This window comes from Geospiza fortis, unplaced genomic scaffold (assembly GCF_000277835.1).
Source record: "Geospiza fortis unplaced genomic scaffold, GeoFor_1.0 scaffold408, whole genome shotgun sequence".
In the NCBI taxonomy this organism is placed as follows: Eukaryota; Metazoa; Chordata; class Aves; order Passeriformes; family Thraupidae; genus Geospiza; species Geospiza fortis.
In genome coordinates this window covers 5,761,743-5,766,660 of record NW_005054330.1, presented here as the reverse complement: position 1 = coordinate 5,766,660, position 4,918 = coordinate 5,761,743, and positions in this window count along the sequence as shown.

The following is a 4,918-nucleotide window of genomic DNA, read 5'->3' as shown; positions in this document are numbered from 1 at the left end:
GTGGCATTAATCACGCTGGGGACGGGGAGCTGCCTCTCCTTGGCTAGGGCAGGGCTGCCCCCCGAGCATGGGGACACCTGGGCATCACAGGGGTCTCCCTGGTGTCCGAAGGGATGCCTGGAGGTGCCCGAGTAGGTCCCAGGTGCCAGCTGAGTACTCCTGGTGCGAGGAGGCAGCTGCTGGTGGAGGGACTGAGCATCCCCCTCCATTCCCTTGTCCTGCCCGGCTGCCTCTGCCTGGCTGGGGCGTCCTGGCGCCCGTGGGTGACAGCATGGGGACAGTCCTGGGGGTCACTGTCACAAACAGCCTGAGCTCAGCTGGGCACAGCTTGGCTGGGGAGCAGGATCTCCCCAGCACCCAGCCCTGCCACCCCCTTGGGCAAACAGCAGCGCACGGGATGAGAGGGACAAGCTCCGAGGAGGTTTCAGGCAGTCCCACGATCCTGCCGTGTTTCCAGGAGCCTCATAACATCCCCCATCCCACATTGCCCACATAGCTCCAGGCCATCCTCCCTCCCCGGCCAGGAATTCTTCTGTCGCCTTGTTCATCCCCATTAGTCACACGTCCCCTCCGCCTCCCTGCTCTCACCCTCTCTGGGCCATCCCAATTTAGCTCCTGTTGTCATTCCAATCCTCCCAGCTGCCTCCCACCCCGAGCCACCCCAAGATATCAGCTCTGAAGTGCCCTTGCAGCCCCCCTTCTCCTCTGGGTGACCTGGGGATGCTGCCCCGTGTCCCCACGACCCACCTGTGCCACACCCAGACCTTTCCTGGGTGCCCATCTGAGCCCTGTTGAGGAGCACGGGGACATGGCCCAGTGCTGCTGCTCCCCTGGGGGACTTCAGGGCACTGGAGAGTCCCCACTGCCCCTGGCTGCTGCCCAGAAGGTGACAATGGCAGGACCTGTGGCTTGGGAACTCTGTGCAGGGCTTGGAGCAAGGGCTGTGCAGGAAGGGAAGGGCACAGCCCCGAGGAGAGCACTGGTGAGCCCAGTGTGACCTCCAGGGACAGATGGACGCATTTCTGGCTCAGGCTCTCAGTGCCTGAACAGGGTGGGGGATCCAAAGAGCCTGGCAAAGGGAGCAGGAGCCTGGCCCGGCAGGGAGAGGAGAGCTGCCAGAAATACTAGCCCACAACATTTTTTGCTCCAGCCAGTGCCCTGAGGAGCCAGTCCTCAGCAGCTGGGAGTGGAGGCACATGCCCTTCCCTGCAGAGCAGCTGAAACAACCCGAAATATCCCACCACACGCACTTGTATGCAAAAGGAACATGATGCAAAGGAAATACTGTCCAAACCTTTATTGGAACCTTTTTCTAACCAGGCTAACAACTCAAACACCCAGGAAGACTAAAGGATACAGAACACATGTGGATGGAGAGCAAGGGGAGCTTTACAGTGAACTCAAACAAACAGATGTGCCGGTGTCGTTGGGGGTGGAATCAACCAACAGGCAGAGAACAGAGGCACCATTTCCCTCATGGCTTTTCTCACATCTGGGCTTTTGTTCTACATCTTCTGCTCATCCCCTGGGTTTCAAAGGTGGACAGCTGCCCTGGGCTGGTGAGGGTGTTGTTCTCTAGGCAATAACCCAAAAGCTGGGGTGCTTAACCATGACACTGTTGCTTTGGAGACCATCCCAGTCATGTGCAAACTGCCAGCTAGCAGCAAAGTGATGAGACTGATTTACTCTCTGGTGAAGAGGTAATAAAACCCCAGTGGACACTAGAGTCTTCCCTTAGGCACCTGAACCTGCCCCTTTCTCAAACCAATACCCCAAGAGCCCGAGGCTGAGCACCCAGCAGCTCTGGGCCAGCTCTGTGGGAACAGCCCAGCACTGGCACTCACTGGCTGGCACTGGAGCGGCGTCCACACTGCAGCAGCACAGGCAGCTCTGCCCCAGGAGCACAAACACCTCCCCGGGGTGAGCAGAGCAGTGGCTGCAGCCTTGGTGGAGCAATGCTGGGGCAGGGTGGGACTTTTAGCACATCTCATTTTCACTCTTCTCAAAGCTGGGGGAGGATGTCTGCAGCAAGCTCTGCTCGTGTTGGACACAGCAGGGGAGGCCTCCCAGCCCTGCTAGCTACTGAGCTCACATCAGGGAAAAGCCACTGGCACAAAGCCTGGGGAAGGGGGCAAAGCAGGCCACAGCATGAGGGTCTCAGGATGGGGCAGGGTGGACATCCTTCCTTCCTGGTGGAGACCACGGCCAGTCACTTCCATCCTATTCCCTTCCTCATCACTGATCCAAAGGGTGACAAGTGTCCCCAACCTCCAGAGGGAAGAGGGGACCAGCAGTGGGAGATCAGAGAACTCCAGAGAATTTTGGTGATGGCAGCCCTATGCCACGTGGCAGAGGAAGAGGAGCAGGGTTATTCCTCCACCAGAGCTGGCCTGTCACCTCTGAATTCCCCAGTGCTTTCCAGGGGGATGTGATTTGTCAACAGAAACTGCTTCAAGGAGATGGAGAGTTTTCCCCTGCCTTGCCCACCTCCATCACAATGACGTTCCTCTCTAAATACTGGTGGTGAGGTCCAAATGAGCCAAATTTGCCTTCCTCCCTCCAACATATGTGGCACCACTTCAAAGGCTCCTGCCTTCATGGACCCAACAGCATCACCCAAAGAGCTTTTTTTAAAGTAATGCTCAATAAATAGAGAAATAAATATTAAATAGAGGCCAAGTTCTCTCAGCCTGTTCAATATATGTACAATGCATAGCAAAATAACAGTGATTGGCTGTTGCAGAGAAGTTTGGTACAAATTCAGTCCCCAAAACAACAAAAACATGGAGAAAATTGCAGTTAACATAAAGCAAAGCTCAGCCAAGTGCTGCAACCAATGAAGAAAGAACAGAAGAACAGTGATTTGAAACATCCCTTGTCTTTGCTTCCTAGCAAACCTGAAGAAATGGTGTTGGATTTTCTGGACCATGGGGTTGGGACAGGTGGGACAAACTTCCCTTGGGGGGACAAACCCAGAGCCAAGGCAGGTCCAGTGAATGGGAGAGCTGATGGCTCCAGGGTCAAGGGGAAATTTGGGAGTGAGCACTGTGACTTGTGCTCTGCCAGGGAAAGGCAGCAGGGGTGCTTGTGGGATGATTCAAAATCATCTGGGAAAGAGCCTTTGAGTGCGGGACAGGGCTCTCAAAAACCAGCCCAGATATTATCTTGATGTTGTGGCCAGCCCTGAACACCCCTTGTGTGTCTGACCACAGCAGCAATTCACCAACACCAAAGTGACCCAGCTGCCTTTGCTCCAGGTGAACCTGCTCTTTGCAGACAGCACCTGCAGCAATCTCAGATGTTGGATGCAGAGCAAAAATCCATAAAAGCGGTGAATGAGAGAAACTTAAAAAAAAAATTAAAAAGCACTGGCAAAAGGCACAGAGACAGAAAAACTCACAGCTTCACACAAACCCACAGAAACCCCATCTGTCCACTAACAGGAAGGGTGTACTAAAGCTTGTACTAAAAATATTAAATAAGTTAAAAAATAAATAACACCGAGGGAAACTCACATGTATATGCACATGTGCACATACACACACAGAGCCTTGATCAGATCCTTCACCAGAGGCTGGATTTTGCAAGGACTTTCCGCGGGGATCGCTTTCTCACAGTCTCTTTTGTTTTCCCATGGGTGGGTCAGCGCGCAGGGATAAACAGGGCAGGGGAGTCCTGGCGACGGCATCCTCCCAGGGAAAGCGGCGGTGGCTGCGCGGAGCGGGCGGGTTTCGGGCTGAGCGCTGCCGGCGGAGCCAAGGCAAACAGCGCGGGGCCAGCTGGCTCCCGGCCGGCGCCTTCCAACGTGAAAGCGCGCAGCTCTGCCCCGCGTCCCTTCGTGTGTCCCGTGAGAGCGCACAGGGACACGGTGGCAGCAGGAGTGACTGTCACTCCGGCCACCTCACTGAGAGGGGCCACGGCTGTAAACCTTTACACGAGACCGGCGGCATGGATACATTTGAACAAACAAACAGATCCAAAAATAACTTAACGTTAGAAAAAAAAAATTAGAATAAATAAATACTGGTCCATTGTGACATACAATTAAAAATAGAATAATAATAATAATATTAAATAAATAAATAAATAAATAATTTAGAGAGGTTTACTCCAATGCAAGTCTGCTTGGGAAAACCCCAGGAGCATTTAGCTGCCACGGACTGTACAGGCAGAGGCAGTCCTTGATGGAGGGATCAGCTGGACGAGTGCAGGAGCTGCCCCACACAACCCCTGGGATCTCCTGACCCACACGGGGTGGGTGCTGCCAACCCTGGTGTGGTGCTTCCATCCTCTGTCCCCAGCCACGAGGACTGCAGTCAGTGTGAGTTTGGTATTTACACCAGTTGCACAAAGCCCCTCTTCTTTCCTTCCCTGGTTTTGGATCTTCGGGCTCGCTGCTTCCCTGCTGCGGCCCCGCGTGTGCGTTACGGGGTGCCAAGGGGCTGGAGGTGCTCCTGAAACACTGGGAGAGCTGGGGAGGTCTGGGATCCCATCACTGCCTTTGGATCTTCCCAGGGAGCAGAAGGATGGGGCATTTCAGCATCAAACTGGGAGAGACTCTTTGGGGAAGAAGCATGAGGTTTTCAGCCCTTTTGAGAGGGAGTTTGCTGCAGAGGGTGGCCAAGGGGCCGCTGCTGGGGCCAGGAGGGAAGGCAGTGGCATTCTGTGTTTGATCCCTGGAGCATTTGCTCAGCCCTACCAGGAGCACTTCTCTCTGTATCCTAGAAAGGGTCTTTCCAGAGGATGGACCCATCCCCACTAAGCCACCAACCATAGCAGTGCCCAGCTCTCTGCCTCAGCCCCCTCATCCTCACACTGCCTGCAGCAAGCAGGGTGAGGGATGAGGGTCTGGGAAAAGGGGGAGCTTTGGCCATTGAAGGCACAGGACAAGGGGGACCAGCACCAGGAAAGATCCTGG